General features: G+C 36.1%; 1 protein-coding gene across 12 annotated transcripts in view; it reads right to left on the bottom strand.

The window, feature by feature from the left end:
• The window catches only part of LOC139977083 (rho guanine nucleotide exchange factor 11-like), a 177,320-nt gene that overhangs the window by 109,537 nt on the left and 43,848 nt on the right, over positions 1-23,935 (bottom strand). The window contains exon 1 of one of the 12 annotated variants that reach the window (XM_071986116.1): positions 11,372-11,519. The exons of 9 other annotated variants lie outside the window; for them this stretch is intronic. The gene's annotated coding sequence lies outside the window, so the exon portion shown is untranslated. Of the gene's footprint in view, positions 1-521; positions 604-746; positions 769-11,371; positions 11,520-23,935 lie in introns of those variants that run through there. 2 more of the 12 variants (XM_071986118.1, XM_071986117.1) reach the window with 2 other exon arrangements.

Raw genomic sequence — 23,935 nt, 5'->3', positions numbered from 1 at the left:
CACATAGTAAAGTACAACACAGTACAGTGTAGCATACTACAGTACAGCACAGTATTCAAACTACACAGTATAGTACAGTACATTGCAGTGCAGTACAGTCAAGTATACATACTACACAGTATAACACAGTACAGTACAGCACAGTATACATACTACACAGCACAGTACACATACTGTACAGTATGTATGTACAGCATAGTACGGTGCAGCACAGTACAATACAGTATACACAATATAGCATACAGTATAGCACACAGTACAGTGCAGCACAGAACAGTTCATATATTACACAGTGTAACACAGTACAGCACAGTATGTACAGCATAGTACAGTGCAGCACAGTACAATACAGTATATATAGTACAGTACAGTAAACATACTACACAGTAGAGCACACAGCATAGTACATTACAGTATGTCAATACAGCACAGTACAGAGCAGTACAGCACAGTACAGACTACATACTACGTTATCCTACACTAAAGTACAGTACTTATAACACACCTTTCTTCGTACCTACCTTCAATAGAAAGTGCTTAGGAATTGCTTAACCTTACAAATTTTCCAAATGATGAACTGTTTCTTCCAAAATTATAGAAACGGTTCCAAATAAGATTTGACACTTACAGAAATCTGCTATAAATCTAGACAAAACTTTCAAGGCAGTATGTTTACTTTGAAGCAAAAAGTGCTACCGCATTAACATAACACATACCTATTGAAGATCACACACTGCAATACTTACTAATTATCGGTAATTCTCCATAATACATCAACAGGAACTCATCAGGAACTCATTATGACAAAAATTTCATAGACACACCATTACCCTCTAGACCATAATGATTGTTCCAACATATTGCAATCAGAAGTTCCCCTTAAATGGTCCCATCTGACTCTGTATAGTTCATATTCATCTATATTTCATAGTTCATATTAAGGTAAATCGGTGTAGCATACAGAATAGCTTGTAAAATAATTATCCACAGATGTCTGGCTTTCAATTTAAGTTATTAATACTGTTACCTTTTATTTCTACAATGTTATCTGGAAGATAATCATGCCAAGGAGGTACAATAATAGATTGGTCATCAGATATACAAGGAAGGACTGGCCACTCTCCAGCCATTGATCCAGGTAAATGTTCCCTTAAAAGAGCTGGATGATATGAATTTGGGAGAATGATCGTGATTTGAAAACAACAAAGTTGACTTTGTTTTGAAGCAACCGTGTGTGTTGTACAGTAGTATCCTAATAAATGTGTGAAGTATTTGTTTTTTATAGTCCAGATGTGGAAGCATCTTCAACGTCAAGCATAGTTCCTTTCACATGTTCATGACAATATTGTTTCTCTCATCCTTAACAAATTTTGTAATTATAAACCAACACTTTATTTCAGTAATTTAAGGATGACTTTACTCAGAATGTTAGTCTTGATAATTATTATTATTTACAATAGTCCAAGGAGAAAAGAACCAACTTGAGTACTAGAATATTTCTAACAGCTAATTCTGGTTACCAAGATATTTATCCATCATAAAAAATATGCTAAAATTCTGGAATGTTCCTTTAAGCCTTTAAGGCCATCATAAGTATATGGTTGGTTCCTCAGTGCAGGAATATAAGTCAATGTTGATCCACTGTTCGAAAAATTCTCAACACTCAACAGAAACATGTTCTTGTTTACTTCACAACAACAACAACAACAGAAAACCTTAGCATGACCTTCAACAACCAGTTTGTCCTTGAAAAATTCAAACTACATTGTAAACATGTCATCATCTGAGGCCATTAACGAATTATGTTTTTCCCATCGAGTTTGGTGTTGTATCTGAGGAGTTGACCTAGTGTGTCAGTGTAAATAGACTCTATACTCCAGTGACTTTAATTGAACTGTTGTTTAAAGGCATTGAAGACTCGTCCCAAACCGCGTGCGGCCATCTGAAAAAGTTAACTTTCTGTTGCTTGCAAGTGAAGTCTTTTTCGTGTCGCTACAAAATGCAGACAGTAATGAAACGTGATACCTTGTTATCTTTAGTTGGACCTGAGATGTCTATCGCTGTATCGTTTCTACACTGTGCTGTGGGTATTGACCGCAGCTGTATGTTAAGACTGTACACTATTGTCTAATTACCGACGGTAGAAAGCTGTGTGTGTATTTTCTGGGATCAATGGTGGTGTCTAATACTTCTGTTACACCTAATTCGAAGGTCAGATTACCGGCATTAGACGTTTCTTTTTGCGTGAGTCTTCACACCCTTTAAAGGAACATTTCTAAAACACTAAATGGTTAGAGAAATACAACCAGAGACTGAAAGCAGTGTTTTTTTTTTTAAGTCTACAATGTTTGTGTTAAACTTCATTTTGTTGCTCGTGTATCCTGACCGTACAGAGGCTTGTAAATTGTTGACATTGCTGTAGCAGACATCGTTTACTAATTCTCTTTATAACGAACGTAAGGATACACAATCCATTTCATTAACAAATCTCTCAGGAGACGGCAGACCGTCGGACGACATAGATCGTAATTACGAAACATAAAATATTTATAAATAATTTGATTTCACATTTCTCAGCAGGGGGTGTAGAGCAACTATTACTCAAAACCATTGCCTCTATAGGTCGACAGAACCGTTTTATGCGATAGGAAACTTAAGAACAAAACAAGTCACATTGGGTACCGGGCTACATGAATGTTTTTTTTTGGGGGGGGGGGGCTGTTGATGAACTCATGCTGTGTGGGTTAATTTGGACAGAGTTACCCTTGCATGAGGAAAACACTGTACTAATGATGTTGGTATTACATTTAATATATATTACATGGTATATACTATATAGGCCTGTCATTGGATAGTCTGGAAAATTTATTTACATTTTATTTTACATTTTATTCATAGTTAACATTGTTTACTCTGCCAAGCTACTTTCCAAAAGATGTGTTTGGAGTTCAGCTAGAACTGGTAAATTACATATAGGTGGCAGTATTTAAATATTCAAGCAGGTATTAATTGCATGATGGTGGTGTTATGGGTTAAACATCTATAGATAGCATTTGTACTAACAGTAGTACATATTAAAAACCTTATCAACCTAATCTCTCCATATTAAATCAGACAGGGCTAATTGTTTGTCGCCAATATTATATTTATAATAATATATGATATTTAATACCAGCTGGATGAACATTGACATCTTTTTCTCTTCTACTTCTTAACTCCTCACAAAGATAACAATTTGAATGTAATAAGGGCAGTAAACTCTTGTTCATACAGACTATTCCTGGTGTGGTTAAATAGGGCTGTCAATTTTGGCTTGAAGGAGACACAGATTAAATCATCATTATTATTATTAATGTATGTGATAGGGATAAGTACTATAAAATGTGAACAACAACTTCCCCTTTAAACAACTCAGAAAAATATTATTCCATTTGGGAGATTTCACAGATTTCATAAATGTGTACAAGTATGAGTACCAGTGTTGATTGTGCAATGGTCCCTACATATTAGTGCAATAGGAGTACTTCCTCTTGCCCTTAGTACCGGTAAGTTATCAAAATGCTACATGAATGAGTACCAGTGTTGAGTGTGCAATGGTCCCTACATATTAGTGCAATAGGAGTACTTCATCTTGCTGTTAGAACCGGTAAGTTATCAAAATGCTACAAGTATGAGTACCAGTGTTGATTGTGCAAGGGTCCCTGCGTATTAGTACAGTAGGAGTACTTCATCTTGCCCTTAATACCGGTAAGTTATCAAAATGCTACATGTATGAGTACCAGTATTGATTGTGCAAGGGTCTCTGCATATTACAGTAGTACAGTAGGAGTACTTTATCTTGCCCTTAATACCTGTACGTTATCAAAATGCTACATGAATGAGTACCAGTGTTGAATATGCAAGGATCCCTGCGTATTAGTACAGTAGGAGTACTTCATCTTGCCCTTAATACCGGTAAGTTATCAAAATGCTACATGAATGAGTACCAGTGTTGATTATGCAAGGGTCCCTGCGTATTAGTACAGTAGGAGTACTTTATCTTGCCCTTAATACCGGTAAGTTATCAAAATGCTACATGAATGAGTACCAGTGTTGATTATGCAAGGGTCCCTGCATATTACAGTAGTACAGTAGGAGTACTTCATCTTGCCCTTAATACCTGTACGTTATCAAAATGCTACATGTATGAGTACCAGTGTTGATTATGCAAGGATCCCTGCGTATTAGTACAGTAGGAGTACTTCATCTTGCCCTTAATACCGGTAAGTTATCAAAATGCTACATGAATGAGTACCAGTGTTGAGTGTGCAAGGGTCTCTGCATATTACAGTAGTACAGTAGGAGTACTTCATCTTGCCCTTAATACCGGTAAGTTATCAAAATGCTACATGTATGAGTACCAGTGTTGATTATGCAAGGATCCCTGCGTATTAGTACAGTAGGAGTACTTCATCTTGCCCTTAATACCGGTAAGTTATCAAAATGCTACATGAATGAGTACCAGTGTTGATTATGCAAGGGTCCCTGCATATTACAGTAGTACAGTAGGAGTACTTCATCTTGCCCTTAATACCTGTACGTTATCAAAATGCTACATGAATGAGTACCAGTGTTGATTATGCAAGGGTCCCTGCGTATTAGTACAGTAGGAGTACTTCATCTTGCCCTTAATACCGGTAAGTTATCAAAATGCTACATGTATGAGTACCAGTATTGATTGTGCAAGGGTCTCTGCATATTACAGTAGTACAGTAGGAGTACTTTATCTTGCCCTTAATACCTGTACGTTATCAAAATGCTACATGAATGAGTACCAGTGTTGATTATGCAAGGGTCCCTGCGTATTAGTACAGTAGGAGTACTTCATCTTGCCCTTAATACCGGTAAGTTATCAAAATGCTACATGAATGAGTACCAGTGTTGAGTGTGCAAGGGTCTCTGCATATTACAGTAGTACAGTAGGAGTACTTCATCTTGCCCTTAATACCGGTAAGTTATCAAAATGCTACATGTATGAGTACCAGTATTGATTGTGCAAGGGTCCCTGCATATTAGTACAGTTGGAGTACATCTACTTGTCCTTAGTACAAGTACGTTATCAAAATGCTACATGTATGAGTACCAGTATTGATTGCGCAAGGGTCCCTGCCTATAAGTACAGTATGAGTACTTCATCTTGCCCTTAGTACCCTTACTTTATCAAAATGCTACAAGTATGAGTACCGGTCCTCTGGCAGGCACTGTACACGTCGGTCCATGAGGACAAATTTGAGTACATGAATATCTATATATAGTAGAAGTTATTTACAAGAATGAGTACAGACACACAGTGTACTCGATATATAGTCACAATACATCTTGTTTCCCACAGACACACACACAGGAATGTTGATATCCAACATATCAACACGTCCAAAAGGTTCAACAATTCATTTTTGTTATTTAAAATAAGAAAATTATATTCCGATTTAAGCAAGATCTGCAACCACTTTGTGACCTATATGAAACATGAAACCATTCGGACCACTTACTATGGCTCACAACACATGAAAGAATTGGGACTATACCAAATAAGTTGGAAGTGTTCTTAAGTCTCACATAGTTTAAAAACATGAGCAAATTTAAAATACAAATTAATCTTGGACTGTAAGAATGCTTTATTTCTTAATATTGAGGATACAACAAAAGTGATTTGTCTTAAATTATTCAGTGACAATCAAAACCTGTCAAATTAATTAGATTATAAAGTGACAATCGTACAGTAACTGCTCAATAGGAAGACCACGTTACTGGATATCAAACTATGAAACAAGCTGGACTGCTACGTACCTCTGTGCCGTTCCCAGAATTATTATTATCAGCATCAATCCCGCTCCCATCCTCCTCAAAAACATTATCGTCACCTTCATCTACCTCTGACATTACCCCCGGCCGACGACTCCTCTCTTCCGAGAGAGAGACACGATAACAGATAACCACAAAAATTTACAATGACTGCAGACAGACTTTTCTTTTATCACAAATGTCTGTAATTTGAAAGTCCTGTCTTTAATAAGAGGATATATCCTGAGAATAATAATTCTCAAACAACTAAAATCTGAAAGGATTTAATCCGATGAAAAATCATGTCAATCCACCTCTGATAAACATAGTGTTAACTGTCATCATCTTCAGAACAATGAACTCCATACCATCTGACTCAATCTCCGTCCTTCGCCAAAAATACCGATACGACGACGACTGCTTTGTTTTTTGTTCGTTGGGGAATATAGGATCCGTATAGTCATCCAATCAGCTGGTCACAGTGCACGGTGTCACCTTGACGCTACTCAAGGACCAATTATAAACACCGTCAGTTAGACATGACAGCAGCTTTCCACCATCAGAGACGAGTGAGAGAGAGAGAGAGGGAGATGGGGAAAGAGACGCAGATGTCTGCTCAGCGGATATCACCGATGACGACGTCAAGAACACGACGATAACAATAAGAGTCATTCACAGATTCAGACGGAGATGCAGTTACAGTATGAGGAGGGAGACAGCGACTAGCTATTAAACAAAGTTGTAATTAATCTCTAGGCTCGAGAAGACTCGACGGAATTTAACGAACAATGGGATCGAGACGAGGAGTCCACGTGAGAGACATTCGTATTACCCAATCACAAATACCTCCACACAAAAACATCCGTCCGCCGGCCGTAAAGATCGAATGATGGGGTTTCTCCAGCGGAGAGATTTTCTATTATTACAGAATGTCAGTTCCTCTTCTTCATTTTTTTAAACCAGTTATGAAAACAAACAGGGTAGTAATTTAACTGCCGGAGAGAAAGAGAAAACTTGGAGGACATTGTCCTTCCATCTTTCATCTCTTCCAATGTTTACATATATGTGAGTTTCATTCCGACGCTTCCACAAAACTGCATATTAATCATTCTAAATTGTTTAACTGCTAAACAGTAGGGGAAAAATCAGCTCTCGACATCGTAAATTCAAACTGAGATACACATGTCACACCTATAAATATATACAGTAGCACTTACTATATAGGATGTGTAAGACACAGATATACAGTACTGTAACATCAGCTCATGTATGGGATAAAGTTTGTACAGTACAATGAATGGGGAAGGTCCTACCCCTTCTCATTTCTCTTTACACATACACCTGGCACAAAGTGATGGGTATTGTCCAAACATTTGCTCCCAGGTACCATTTCATCAGGATTCAACCTTAAACCCAACTCGGGCTATACTATAGGGGCTTACATAAGCCTAATGTTACTATACATGCATGCTTTCAGTCATGTATATATGGTAATACTGTAAACAATTGTCCGTTTGACCTGTGAACTGATTTATACGAGAAAGGCAGCATATTTATATTTTCGACTCATATCGGAAAATTGCTGCCTTAAATCAACACATGCAATGTTTGTCCCCTAAATGATGATTTTTACTGATCTACGAAAAGTTTTCATAACTTGCAAGCGTGCAACTGTTATGGCCTATCAAGCCTACCAGTGTAATGTCTCATTGAACGAATTACATGTGAAAATGTTTTTTTGTGGTTGAAGAATTCCTGAAAGCATTTGTTGGGGTATATTTGCATAAAATTGCTAGAATTAAGCAATGGGAGACAATTTACAGTATATTTTGCAAACCAAAAGTTCCTAACAGAAAGTTATGGCACTTTTAGGGAAGAGCGATAGCATACTTGCATTCAAAAAAACAAAGTTCGGAAGTGCAAAGCCTTTGTGATCAGAGTTCCTTTATTGTCTGGCTTTTCCGTGAGATGCAGGTGCTACCCATGACGAATCTTTCTGAATCGGTAAAAACAATGACTGTTTTATGAGATTGAAATTAAAATGATGGAAGAGTTCTTTCCATCAGCTTTATTAACAACTTACACAGCTTTGAGAAATGCAGGATATGTGCCACGGTCAAATTTTACCCAGGTCAATGTTTTCTCAAATTGCCGATACTGAGCAAGTTGGTCATCTATCCTATCACTGACACTTCCATCCATTAACACGTCTCAACGACAGATCACCAACCGGCCCATACCTTTGAACCGAGATTTTTTTAGTTTATATTGACCCCCGTGAAAAGTTAAATTCCAATTTAGATTCGATCACCGTGATAAATATGATCTCTCTCAGATATAACCTGTGTAATAGAAAGTTATATAGCATTCATTAATTAACAGTGATTTTTATTTAAAGTGGTGCTCCAAACTATGGGAGACAGTGTGGGATCAAGTCTCGCCACAGTTAATAAATGACACTGTTAATCGTTAAAGATCCATAAACTCTCTACAAAAGAACAAAGAAAATCTCTTTGCGTTTCGATGTGTTTGTCCTACATGATTTAATGTTCTTACAGATATAACTGATTCTACACTTTAAATGTCTTAAAGAGATGACATATTTAAATTTTTTTTATACTGTGTCAAACATGTTTGAAAGACTTCAGTGCCCCTTTAAGTAGCTGTGAATGAGTCTAAGAACCGATGAGACATTTATGCAGTGAATGGAATGGCACATTGCAACCCTTAGAGATAAAAGAGTTATTCTTAAGTCATTTTTATGATTATTTTGATCCTCTATTCTTAGCATCCAAAGTTCTTAAAATAATTATGCAAGGGCTCATTAACTTATTTTTGAGGGACACAGTCAGCACGTCAAGGGGGGGGGGGGGGAGGAGGAGGACACATAACTATTAACAAAGAGCCCTGGCATAAGGAAACTAGGGACTAATAGTGCACAGAGGACACTTTATGTGTTTAGTATACAGTTAGTTTATAATGCCAGTTATTCCAAAGTAATTTCTTTGATTATTTTGATCCTCTATTCTTAGCCTTCAAAGTTCTTAAAATAATTATGCAAGGGCCCATTAACTCATTTTTGAGGGACACAGTCAGCACTTCAAGGAGGGATGGCGGGGAGTGGGGGGTAGTAGGACATATACCTAAAAAAGGGTCCTGGTATAAGGAAACTGGAGACTAATAGTGCAGAGAGGACACATTCTGTGTGTTTACACAGTTAGTTTACAACGCACTTAGTGATCAAACATAAACCCCAAAACTTACTTCTTTGGGTAATTTACGAATGACAATACTAACCTGTCCCCTTTAAATACGCACTCTGATCTATATATTACATATATGCAATTAATCAAATTAAAGCCGAGCTATTTTCACTGAAAGATTGCTTATAATTAATAACTTCATCAATTCTTCAAGTTTGTTACAAAATTTCTCCCATTGAAATGCATAGAAAAATTGAATATATTTATTTCATTAATCACAAGCAAGCCCTAAGTTTTCTTGACCATCTGAAACAGACTTGAACAATAAAAACAAATGACCTACATTTATTGTCATGGGATCAGGTTACACCATGTTTTATCTTCAATATATCTTAGAAACGAACCGAAGCATACTACAGTATTTCACTTTCCCACCTTTGTCGATATCAACAGCTTAATTTCCGACAATGTAACGAGATGAGCATATGGCTTGATCGGCTTCAACAGCAAAGATAAAAGGTGGGTACTACCACGTTTGTTTACTACTTAAAGGCCGGAGCATTTATTAAATCAATACGATCTGTACCTTCCACATCAAGGGAAGAATTTTAAAGGTCAGCGAAGGGTCATTAAGAGGTAGTCGCTCCCCAGGATCAACTGGGTGAGGTATATCAAATAGTTAACTTATAAACAATCATGAAAACAATGTATGCCAAGCTATTTGTTAGATACGACAATTCCATTGGCCAACTGAAGGCGTTTGAAAAATGCTACAATTTCTGTCGCGATTAAAAAGTCAAGTAAAGAATCATTTGAAAGCTGCGGTTGAAAACCAGCATTGCATATAATAGTTGTGAGGATGGTCTCCTGGTTTCAGAACATATATGACAAATGTATCATATGTAGTACCTACATGTACCTATAAATGTACACATAGGTGCATATACAGTACCACAATTAAAAATTTGCTTCTTTATGAATCGTGATACTCAACTATGTCTCTGATACATACATACTCTGATCAAGCTTACCACTGGTAACATTCTTACACTCACACCCAATATTGTAGTGTCTGTGATAACATTTCTGTTGATATTGTGCACTTTAAATTAAAAAATTACCAAAAATATATTATATTTTTTTATATAAATTTGATACTTGATATACTAGACTAGCTTCTAAGGATACAAGCTGCATGGAATATCACCAACACTACTATATTTAGCACTATGCACCATATATACATATTATTTCTTGCTATATCATTATGCAGAGACCTATAGCTAACACAACACATGAATAGAGTCAGTAGAGAGGCCAACAGAAGTACACCACCAGGTTCAATACAACTTAAATCACACTAACTGCCAGCAAGTTCTCGCAACACCAAACACACAGTAAAGGAAATAAATCATTAAGTGTAAACATTTTGCATTGTTGAAGGCTATGTACTTTTGTCTCTTATAAAATACTATTGTTCCTCTCTGTACAAAAAGTATCTCTGCACTTGTAGAGCAATTTGCCCATTTTGTATAGCATTTTGCGGTACTGGATAAATTAAAGAGGATGTACACATATAAACTGCAGTACATGGTGAACTGCACGCAAATTTAATGTACTATATTCTACTCACGACTTGCGTGCAACTTTTGAAGAGTGAGTTACGATCATAAAGCATTAAGAAACCCAACCAAGTAAGATTAAAAAAGAGAAACCTTCCTTTAGCTATGGTAAAATTGATCTAAAGAATTTTTAGCTAAAAGAAAAGTTTATATATCAAACTAATTGTAAGCAAAATGCTTTTGATATCAGATGGCATTTAACTAGAAATCTTTATTTGAAGTTTACTGATTTATTGGTTTTTGTGGATAATATTGACTAATGGTCATAAAGTATATGTTATTATGAACTGAACATTGTTTGGATACTTGATGGAATGATCATAAAAAAAAATAAAAAAATAAAAAAAATTAAGAACCCAACCAGCTAATTTAACGGACCTGTTAGCAGATGTTTGGTGGACATTACCAAACGTCTGCGGTTTGTAGGACTTAACACACATAATCAAGAATTTCCATTTGTTTTAAGACTAGAAGGCTAATTTAGACAACCCATTAAATTGTGTCACCACTGAAATGAATGGGCCGTTTGCAGAACATAAGACATTTCTTGCATAGACTCAGTGTAAAACTTACCAACAGTATTAGTACTATCAAAGATAACAAACCTGAAATAGATAGAAGCTTTGAAGTGATTATTTACTGTTAGATATTGGTTAGAAACTAATCAACAATTACTATCAAAATCAACACAAAAAGACTGCTTTTGGCATAAATGTGACTTACCAAAGAAAGCAAGGCAAGAAAAATCTTCAAAAGATGCAAAAGTAAAGATCAAAGTCGCAAGAGAATTTGTTAAGTTGGTTCAGATACATCTGCTTACAGTTCCTGTTTAACGGGAGTATACTCTTCGTGTAACATGTACACAGAACTTCATCCTATTTTAGTGTTATACACACATAGGTCAAGTCAACACAGTTACACAATGGTCAATAAAATTTAGTTCATGCGAAGGTTGTAATTGTGGCCACTTCACACATACTTGTCAAGTTTCACACACCAGTATATATATAGCAGTATTTTAAACAGGAATATTGTCTTTCATGCCTTCAGTTCCTCATGTAAACTGTGTATATATTTTACGCACAAAATCTTCTTTCATTGTCAAAGTTTTGCAACAATGTCTATTAAAAAAGTCAAGGATGTAAACTTTGTAAATGGCAAATTGCAATGATCACAATGGTATTACCCTAGCTGCGATACAGATGGGTCAAAAGTTACTCAGCAGAAGGCACTGTTCATTAATACTTAATGACTGCGCACATGAAAGGAATGAATTAAACATACTGTAACATACAAAATATTAACCACCTGCCATTGCTTGAAACATATATTTATTTTTTTCAGATACCCCAAAACTTATTGACTTCCACACACACAGGCACATAACACTAGGCTAGCCTAACCAACAGAAGTACTGCACTTTCACAGAACCAGTACTCATACAACATACAATACACCGACAGAGTCATTGGCAGCGCATTGCAAGAATGTTAGCAGTTCTTATAAAGCTAGGGCAGATCGGCAAAGGTATACAAAACAGGAGAGGAATCAAGTAAGTAAAAGTGTTGTAGTGAAGTTGTTGGGTTTTGAACGACCTTAAAGGGTATGAAGACTCGTGCATAAAGAACGTCTAATGCCGGTAATCTGACCTAGCTTCTAATGAGGTGTAACAGAAGTGTTAGACACCACCATGGATCCCAGAAATTACACACACACAGCTTGCTACCGTCGGTAATTAAACACTAGTGTACAGTCAGTACATACAACTGCGGTCAATACCCACAGCACAGTAGCGATGGACATCTCAGGTCCAGCTAAAGATAACAAGGTATCACGTTTCATTACTGTCTGCATTTTGTAGCGACAAGAACAAAACGTCACTTGCAAGAAACAGAAAGTTAACTTTTTCAGATGGCTGCATGCAGTTTGGTGCGATTCTTCAATGCCTTTAATTTTAATTTGATTTTCATAATTTCACGTTAATATACCCTGTGAATTAAACTTAAATATCCTTGTACATGATCAACAATTAACATGGTGATCTGTTTTCTGTATTTTTTAAGCCAGATCACAATTTATGGAAACCTCTCTCAGCTAGCTAATTATGAAGCTCAGGTCACTTCCGCATAAACGCTGAAACCAAGCAACAGGACGAAGAATTGATAACCGTGTTAGGTGTGTACAGAGTTGGCATCGTCCTGACAGGGTTTGCTTACACCCGTGGATCTTGGTAAGATAAATCGCCGTTGAGAGATATCTAGAAGTTGATGGGAACAGAGCTGTCCTTGGAATGTGAAACTGGGACAGATAACGACACAAAGTCATCTTTGACCATCAATCAGAAGTTTTATGGGCTACGAAACAGTTGTCAAAAGTTATTAGAGGGATGCCAAGGTAAACCAGTTAAGAAGAAGGACAAGGCCATTTTATACCTGGTACATCTGAAGCCATACGGCCTGATTCTCTCCCCGACTGATGCCGACCTGGATGAATTAACCCCTCCGTGACCTCACGCAATATTTCAACAATTATTTTCTATCGGATTGGGCACTGGTAAGAGAGTATAAAGCGAAATGGATCACTTTAGGAGCCTTGCTAAGTGACACCACGGTAGGTCAGTATGATGGAAATGCCGAACTAAAATAGATAGTTGCTTGCTTGCATCAATTATCCAATGTACACAAGAGCAGGACTGATTGGGTTTTTTTCAGTTTGGTACAAGACCAATAAATTAATAAGGTATAGCCTTAATGCATTTAGTTTGTGTTGATACTAAATATATTCTTAAAGGAGCCCAAACTTTCTAAGAAGTAAATCCTCTGTTAATTATGACACCAAATGCGACACCATGTAGCTATGTATTTGAATGGCATGAGGCAATACCTCCCAAATACACCCTGGTTGCTTTAAAGGTACATGATACACTTGGTACAAGTCAGCTTAACAATTAATAACTACAAAAAACTGATTGGTCATGCACGAACAGAAAAGTTTGCATTCCAAGAATTTAATGTGATGCTCCTTTTATTGCAATATTGGCAGATGTGAATTGAGTTTATGACTAATATCGATGCCTATATATGAATCATGAAGGAAATCATGCCCGAGCATATTGTCTACAACCACATATATGTATGAAGATCTACACAGTGTAATATTAATTAAGTGTGCTAATGTATATTACATAGGGACAAACAGCTGTTACTATAATAGTCTAACATAGCTACAGTATAGAACACAATAGAATATATAGAAACTTATCAAATATATAAGAGAATGAAACAATATTCTTCCACATCTGGGAAAAATCTTTAAAATGTTAACAAAGATGCAGGCAATCAAAAAGAACCCCCCCACCCAAAAAAAAATATATATATATATATCAAGCATTTATAATTTAGGATGATACCTTCTCTAAAGTTTCTTATAATTCCTGTATCTCCTACAGGCTGAAGAAGAAATCTCTCAAACAATTAAATTTTAATCCTGTTTTACCTGTCGTTAGATTGTTTGGTTGTTAGGAACACACTGCTTCGATTACTATGATCTGTATTTGATCTAATGTAAACATGTATTGCCTTCTCTGTACATATAGTTTCTCAAACTTCCTATAGAGATACAACCCACTCTGACCATACAAACCCAACATGCACACTTACTGTACTAGAGAGTATCTCCTGCCCTGATGATGCAAACAAATTTAATCCCTTGTTTTACCTGTTGACTGATTATTTGGTTGTTAGGAATACACTTCTTCGATTACTATGATCTGTATATTAAATCTACTGTTTACATATGTGTACATGTTGCACTGTTCAGACAGTATTACGAAAGACAGCCCTGGAGATACAGAGAGCGTGAGAGAAATTAGTGGCGCAGGCCATGAAGATTAGGGCATGGTGAGGGTAGGAGAATATCATATTTCAAAGTTACAGGTATGAAACACTCTATTACAATATATTATTGAAAATACAGTACTTGGAGTGTGGGATGATGCATACATGGTACGATGTAGGAGTCAATATAACATTACATACATAATATTTAGCACTTACAGCAAACCTGTATCAGGTCAGACAAACAATGTATGATATATACCATCAATGGGTAATGTTTGGAAGCAGGAACCTGTTTTTAAGGTCACTCACATGGTGGCACTTTGAATTGCTGCACATATTGTACATTAATTATACACAATTAAAGTCATAGCTTATATTTGAAATATATCATATATAATTAGTAATAGTACAATAGATTCTGACGAGCTACGTAGTTTGGGCTGTATTTTCACAAGAGTATATATGAAAACAATCTAAAATATGCATACGTGTGGAGGTGTTTGATATTAAACAGTGGGTTGGGGGGGGGATAGAAGGGGCTTGGTGTCACATGGAGGTGGGGAAGAGATTTTGGCCATAGAGGAATAGAGGAGAGGCAGCAGTCAGATTGTAAAATGGTCTATTCATCGGGCCAGAACAGTAAATATCATGACCTCATCCTGCAGCCCTACAATAAACAAAGATATACCTGTGTGGCTATGTGCCTATGACACTGTGTGAATATGTTACCAAGTGTTGCAATTAAACTACTGTTCATTCATACTTAGTAAAGATTCCTAAATCCTATTGGTCCATTCAGGTCAGCTGACTGTGGTTAATCCTGTTAGTAACGCACGGTAAAATTTCGGGGCATCACTTTAATAAATCTTTGGTTATATGTAACCAAAAATGTTTTGTTTTATGATTTTTCCCCCACACAAATGGTAGTGTATGAATGAACGGGGGTTAATCAAAGGTCTAGCGTGCGTTACTCACATGATTAATGCACTCCGGGTGTTAATGCTATCGCTGGATGCACTCGGGCTCCGCCCTCGTGCATCGCTTGCATTATTCCCCGATCGTGCATTAATCCTGTGAGTAACACACGCTACACAGTTGATTAACCCCTTATTCGAATGGTGTGTGTATTTACATTAGACCCCAAGCACTGTGTACGATTTGTAACATATAAGTTCATCTCCAAGTTAACCCCGGAGCGGTGTTAAGTACATCACATTGCTAATGGTTACGCACCTAATCCTATGATATAAAAACACCCTTCACCCCACCCCCTCCGCCCTAAGTTCTGTATGGTGATCACAAATGTGGGGTCTAATACCGAAGCACAGGGTCTAATTTAATCGCGCAGCAGTTCACAATCGATTGATGAGTACTGGATCTGATCTGAATTGTAACACGCAGCCAAACTGAAACACTACACCAAGATGCAGTTAGACATATAATGTGATAAATCATGGAAACAATGTACACTTGTAAGAAAAGAAAAAAATTATACATTGCATTTAAGCATACCTAACAATTAATATTAGGTCTACAAACTTACCTGGCTCCCTTTAAGACAATTGATGATGACAATTTAATACGTTTCCAAGAAAATTAATATTTCCAACTTTCTAAGTTAAGTCAAAGAAATATACTGTACCATTTGTATAGCAACAGTTCCTAAACAGAATGCAAAATATTTTCTACATATCTCTGTTCATGTCTCTGCAAGCTATTTCACTTACTACAACATAATATAATAAAAAAAAATTGCCCCTTTTTTTTTTCTACCTGCTTTTGTCACCTTATGTTATGTATTGGCAACCTTGTATTGAACTGACAAGTCAATTTGCTTTCTATATTAATATAAAAGCTCAAAAGAATAATGATCTGGCATGACGTGCTAAAAATCAATCGTCCCTCGTTAATAGAATGCATTCAGCTGCATTGCATAATTGACAAACGACTTAAATTTATTAGATTATCTGACGACTTTGTCCATCAAAACTTTGACGTAAATGTGTAAATTGCTTGATAAATGTGCAAAGTTCTGCATCACATACCTGATCAACGACAAAAGACTATAAATGTTCTCCAATTTCGAAGAGACGCATACTAGAAACGGTACCGTACAAAATGTGTTACGATGATTTGGGGGGGTTGGTCCAATTATTAACAGACGTGAAAAATTCAAAATATGTGTCACGAGGCGGTGACACCTGAAATTTACTGCTGTCGATATGCGAGCGTACTTTTATGTGTCGATGGTACGAAAGCTGCACTCGGTGAGATTTTTTCGACCAAGTACTCTCAACAGTTTGGAAGCAATTTTTGAAAATGGCATGCTCTTACATGAGCAAATAGATTAAATTTCCACATATCAAAGGGAAAACTGAAGCTATAAAGTTACATCTCATCTTTATAACTTGTCACAAGCATTTCTGCTGCTGCTGCTTGTTGATATGGAATTCCACCGTTCTGATGAACTGTAACGAAGGGCATTACGGAATTACTGTGCGTATCAACAGAGCAATTATAATAAATACTTGAGAAACACCGAAGAGATGCTTTCATGGAGAGAAATATAAGAGTGAAGTAAAAAACAAAAACATGTTTCCTTTGGGCTCAAAAGCTGTGCTGAACCATGTTTTATTTTTTTCGGCAGAAGAATCCGAGCATTTGATGTCTGCAGCAATTTTTACAAAACATACAGTTCTAAATATTACCTTCTAACAGACCTGTATATTAACTATGCAAAAATTATGTAATTTATTTTATTTCACAGTTCTGATGATAATTTTGTGACATTGATCTGTGACATCATCAAAAAGAGAGGAGTCAATTGGCAAAACAACATGTCACGCTAGAGCGACACAATTTATAAATTATATATCACTTCTAGAAAAAGGTCTGTACAACAAACAACAGAGACACTTCGGGAGGTACAGTAGGTTCATGGGGTAGGTTGACCGGAGCTGGGCCGTCACAGTGGCAGGTCAAGAGTTCATCTAGGTTACCAGGTCACTCTAGACAAGTGTACAGAGTGCAATAGTGGTAAGGGGACAAGTAAGTGATAAAGCAAATCTAAATTATGTAATCACTTCAAGATTAATTGAAAAGATATTTAATTTTGGGTATGTTGGTACTATGTAATGTTATAGGTTAATACAAATTTAACACTCTTAATTCCTAACCAGACTTTATTCAGCAATATTATTGGATAAATTTTTTGATAATTGAGGAAGAGCAAAAAATCCAAACATGGTCTATTTTGATAGATCTGAGTTAGGTTTTATGTTCCCTCATACAAAGGACAGAAGATTTGATCAAGTATAAACATCATATTTGTTGTACCATATCTGCTTGACTATTTTAATAATCATTTATTGATTATATTTCTTTGGTTCGATATTTCTTCTCTTTTTTTGGTGGATGAATGTATAGTTTAATTCCTAGGGAAACAGAGGTCAGTTCAAATCTTTCAGGTTTTTTTGGGCTATAACACACCAAGACTACAAATGCTGCCTTAATACCATCCTTCAACTAAATTAATCTCTACAAATTTATAAATTCATTTATAAATTCAATTAAATTTCAATTTTTACCATCTTGACATTTTCTTCAGTACTGTTTCACCTTCATATAAGTAAGTAAGTAAAACTTTATTTCATCCCAAATGGGAAATTACAAGCAATATTAATAAATTATATATAAATTATAAGAATATTACATATCAAATAAATTTTTTCTCCCAAAATTCTCAGAAATTAATCTATATCTTTCTTCATTTCAATTAAAACCTGGACTATGTTCAACCAACATACAAGAAGGATTTTTTCTTTCATGGATTCTACGAAACACAGTGAAAACATTTACCAAAAGGTCGATACACAAGAACTTGTTTAGAATAGCTGCAGGTGCATTTTTATCTCCGGTAAAGACCGAACAGCTCCCTCATTGCCGCGGGACACCTTGCTTCGGGGGTGACTATTTAATCAAGTCTAATTACCGACGATAACACTCGCCACAGCTGCTCAGTAAATGAGATTTATTTAGGGAGCTGGCCAAAATCATTCTGCCTAGATCTGTTCACTGAAGGAGCAACAATATTGTTTTTTGCTCAATCTATTCATCAATTTTTTTAACATATCCGATCATCACCCATTCCAAACACCTTTCTTTGCCAAGTTCATATTTCTCACCTGGATAAATTTAATGTCAGAGAAATTGAAGAGCTTTTTCTTTTTCTTCTTGTTTATTTTTTTGCAAAGAGAAAACCAAGATGGGATAATTGAGTTTATTCTACTACCGGTGCTAATCTTCTCTATTTATAACATCTTTTTATGAAAAAAATATAAAAAACTGACCTTTTACCACAAAGTCATATTGTATGAAGAATCTATTAGATATAATTTCACTAGCTGTATAGGGCCTTAAGTTAAATAGGGATAGCATTTCCAGAATTGAGATGTGTAATAATCTGATGTCATACTTTGATCAGAGGATTGATCAGAGTAAGGGGGTTGGTTAGGGTGATGGTGAGGGACAGGGGTAGTTAGGTTTCGTGGGAGAGTGGTGGAGAGGGTGGCGGGCGAGGCTGATGAATGGCAGATTTGTGATGCATTGCCTTAAAATGTAAACATATCATCTTCTTTCAGCCTAACAATCATAAATGTCTAATGGTTGGTTGTCAAAAGTTCTTTTCTGGAGGTTTTTACTATCCAGTATCCAGTATACCCAGACATTGGGGATTGTTCCATTCAGACAATTACCTGCTTGAAAGTTAGCAGAAAACTGTTTAATAATAATAATAATAAATGAGACTTATATAGCGCCAAATCAGTAAACAAAAGTTACTGCTCAAAGCGCTTTACAAAGAAAGTAAATTAATTTACAAAAGAACAAGTGAAAAAATGGGTCTTAAGTAGACTTTTGAAAGTAGAAAGTTTATAGCATGTACGAATGTGATCTGGTAACTTGTTCCAGAGATAAGACCCAGAGTATTGGAAGCTTCTGTAACCATAGTTCTTCAATCGTGGTTTTGGAACAGTTAAAAACAGTTTGTTGGAGGAACGAAGTGTGCGAGTTGGAGTATATGGCAAGAGAAGTTGTGACAGGTACACAGGCCGTTCAAGATGATGAGCACAGAAGGTGAGAAGAAGTATTTTATACTGGATTCTGTAGCTGATAGGTAGCCAATGAAGTTCCTTCAGAAGTGGGGTGGTGCGGCACTTTCTTCCTTTCCTTTTCACAATACGGGCAGCGGTGTTTTGGATCTTTTGGAGTTTCTTGATGGTCGAATCAGGAAGGCCAAATAAAAGTGAATTAAGAAAATCAAGCTTTGATGTCACAAACGCATGGACCAGTATCTCGCAAGTCTTATTATCGAGGTAATTCCTCATCAAACTGATTTTCCTAAGTTGCCAATTTGCAGAACGACAGAGATTAGTAACGTGATTTTCAAATGACATGGTCTGGTCAAAATATGCACCAAGGTTTCTAACAGTTGAGGAGATATTAATAGAGTCTTTACCAACAGTAAGTGGTGGAAAATTAGGTGTAACTTCAGAGAAACGTGATCGAAAAACAATAAGCTCTGTTTTATCACAGTTTAGTTTCAACTGATTAGTTGTAAGCCAAGTGTTTACAGCACTTATACAGGTTTCCATTTTATGAAAAGCATTTGGCACATCATCCTTATCGAAAGCAAGAAGTAATTGAGTATCATCCGCATAATGATGGAAATGAACACCATGGTGCCGAATAATACCACTCAACTCCGCAAGATATAAAGAAAAAAGAACAGGTCCAAGTACAGAGCCCTGTGGAACACCAGTAACTAATGGACGAGGAGACGAGAGAACATCTTCAATTTTCACCTGTTGATAACGCTCAGTAATGTAAGAATTGAACCAGGATAGAACAGTACCACCTAATCGATACTTTGACTGCAGTCTTTCTAACAAAATGGAATGATTAACTGTATCAAAAGCTGATGATAAGTCTAAAAGAACTAAAAGGACAAAGCAGTCTTCATCAAGCTTGGATGTAATGAAATTATGAACTGCATTGAGGGCAGTTTCCGTACTGTGACCAGACTTATAAGCTGACTGGTATGGTTCGAGAAGATTCTCCTGTGTAAGATAATCCATTAAGCGAGATAAAACTGTCTTTTCCAAAACCTTTGAAACGAAACTCAAGTTCGAAATAGGGCGATAATTTTTTAAACAGTTTCTATCTAAGCTGGTCTTTTTAAGTACAGGAGTCACATGAGCAACCTTAAAGGAATCAGGTACGGTTCCTGTTGACATAGAAGTATTGACAATATTCGTGATGAGAAGAATAATAGTAGAAAACTGCTTGATCAAGTCTCAGGAAAAGTGACCATTAATGGACTTTCTAGCATATTCGGAGGCCATACTGATGACCTTTGACCACTATGTATATGTAACATATATCTTCACAGAAGAGTAACAGTGATAACTATAGCCAAGATGACATTGAAAGATACTCCTGGAGCCAACCCACTTCCACAGCCCAGTTGGTGGGGCTATGACAGAATTTTAATCTATGTATCATCATCATTACCATCCCCCTGTGCAATCATAACCAACAACACACAACACAGTACTGGTTCTCCTAGCCAGCTGGATAGACTATAAAGAGGGCAGTATGCAGAAATGCTAGCTTCAAATTAATAAGCAATCAGATTACCTTTGTGGTTTTTCCCCATCTGGTCTTGAGAGACAACAGAAACTACAGGGGTCAAAGTACTCTTGTGGCATAACACCTTGTATACATTCAGCACACTAAACAAGAGTACAGCACATGCATACATGTACATGTATATGCAGGCTGTACAGTGCATTGACTATACTTCACTACAGAGCCTATCAAGCAATGTCACATGGGTTACAATGGCATCTGTATGTAGTTGCTCCCGGGAGCCTGGTGGTGCATGGTGTTATTCACAAGTACATATATGTTCTTTAAGGTACATACCTCCCTATGTGTTTGCCCTTCTCTGTGGGTGTTCCACGACATTCTCGGCGGGCTCTATATTTACGCTAATTAGCCTGTTAGCTGTTGATGGTGTGTCATAATTATACTAGTTATTTATCAAACATTGACAGGATTTATGACTATATTTGTGAACATTATGGGCTACGATTTAAAACCCAAAACTTTTCAAATGAGATTGTTATAACAGTCACAAATGCAATGTTTAAGAATATGAAACCTGTGTTTTAGAAGACCCAGTTACAAGCATGACCATTGACGGCATTATTGTCTACATTTGGACAATTTTTACATTACTGCACACAGTTTCGATTCAAATAATCATGAAGTTCTGACAGAAATAACTAAAAATTGTCACCATTTTGTTAAACAAGGGTTCTCGTCAAACTGAATAGTATTTCCTGAAACAGTTCACAAAAACTATCTTTTCATAGCTGAACACACTCGTCAAGTACTTGCGAGTTCAATTTCCCTCCAGGTCTACTGTCTCATGACCTAGTAACCAGGAAAGATATTCCTTATTCTAAAACATTAAGATTATGTCGTCAACAAAATTTGATCGAAACAGCAAGTTACAAAACCAAGGGGACGTTCCAGTTTGAACGAATACGGCAGGTTAATGTGAGATCGGCGGGCACAGTGATAAGACTTTACCAATTTATTAATAAGTTAGGTAAATGAAACAGTGTATTTATGCACTGTTTCATATACCTAACTTAATAGTGCTAAGAAGACTGGACGGTTGGGTAAAGAGTGAAGCGGAATAATACAGGCAACTGACCACAGTGAATAATTTATCCAAAATACTACACACTCTGAGCCAGGGGGGTAGGAAGCTTCCAAAAAGTGGGGGGTGGGGTAAAACATCAGAGGGGCGCTTTCTCATTTCAAAACCACCACTTGGTATGCTATAAACCGATACACACCGGCCATATCACTTAAATATATATGATGTGTTAGTATGCTATCAATACTATTATGGTGCATGTGAATAATTCAAATAAAATATTAAAATTAACAAAAGCTTAAAATATCCAAAAGAGAGTTCTTCATCAAAGGGGCACATCTTATTGGCCAGTAGGGCACATTTGCTATTTTGGAAAAAAAGTGGGGGGCATATTGCAAAGATGTATAGCAGGTAACATAGGAATCATAATACTTTAATATAAGAGACAGAATTCAGAGACAATAGACTTCAAAACTGCTTCACAAACTAAGAACACTAAATTATTACCCAAATATGCAACTATAAAATAAATTCACTGACCAGTATAAAAGTTAAAAAATCTAAAAACAAAAACAGAAGTGAAAGGGCATACTGTAGCAGTAAAAATAACCCCTAATAATAATATCGTTGTGTGAGCATTTATAAATGTTAGTAACGTCTGCAGATTATGGCATCGTTTCCTTATACCATAATTTACCACTCTAACAAACCTGACCCCAATCTCCACATCTGAATAGAACTGACACAATGTCATTCAATATGTATTACTTCCTACAAAAGATATACCATACAGTGTGAATAATAAAGAGAGTGAAAATATAACTATAGGCTAATAATATAAATGTATTGGTATACAATGGTATTGGTATACAAATGGTATACAATGAACAATGCGAGATCATCAAAATGTACAACGGTTTGCAAAAATGTCTGATTACTCCAGAAAACAACTCCAAACCACACGACCTATTTTTAGCAGTCTTTAATTCTCCCACCACCCTGGTATGACTATATATGGATATGGCTTGTAATTCATGTCAGATACAAGTTTTTAAATTTGCATGCTGTCATGATTTCTGCTACACAGAAGAAAGAAAAAAATTCAAATGATCTGTTAAAACCAGAACCACTAATACCGACTCATACTTAAGTTTGTCTCTTTGAAAGTGCCAAAAACTTAACTTTAAAGTGAGACTAATAAACAAAGAGGTTGGTTAGCTAGGTCATGCTCTCATACTTCATTTGAATGTATTTATATATATATATATATATATATATATATATATATATATATATATATATATATATATATATATATATATATATCTGAACAGATTATTTGAAAGTCACTGTTACCCCTGCCAACTTTACATCAGTTTTATTAGACCGCAAATTTGGCCATTCACTGAAACCGGGAGTATTTAAAGTGACATCTTCTCTATTACATTCTCATTTTTAAGCATATATATCATCTCATTACTTTTCAAATCTAAACATACTACTCTGTAAGTTAAGAGTATAATCTGATACCTAAACTAACACTTCCACAAAAAAGATTTGTTAAAAAACACAGTTTTATGCTTTGGACAGAGAATCCAAAGTTACCCAATATTATGCTGATTTCTAAAACCGGTTCTGCCGATAATGATCGCAAATTCACAATATATTTTACTGATTCTAGTTTGAAAGACTAATAGACACTTCACTTCCAGCTGTCTC

Source organism: Apostichopus japonicus, chromosome 12 (genome assembly GCF_037975245.1).
Source record: "Apostichopus japonicus isolate 1M-3 chromosome 12, ASM3797524v1, whole genome shotgun sequence".
NCBI classification, from domain to species: domain Eukaryota; kingdom Metazoa; phylum Echinodermata; class Holothuroidea; order Aspidochirotida; family Stichopodidae; genus Apostichopus; species Apostichopus japonicus.
Note: the sequence above shows the minus strand (reverse complement) of the source record. Positions and strands in the feature narration are given on the sequence as shown.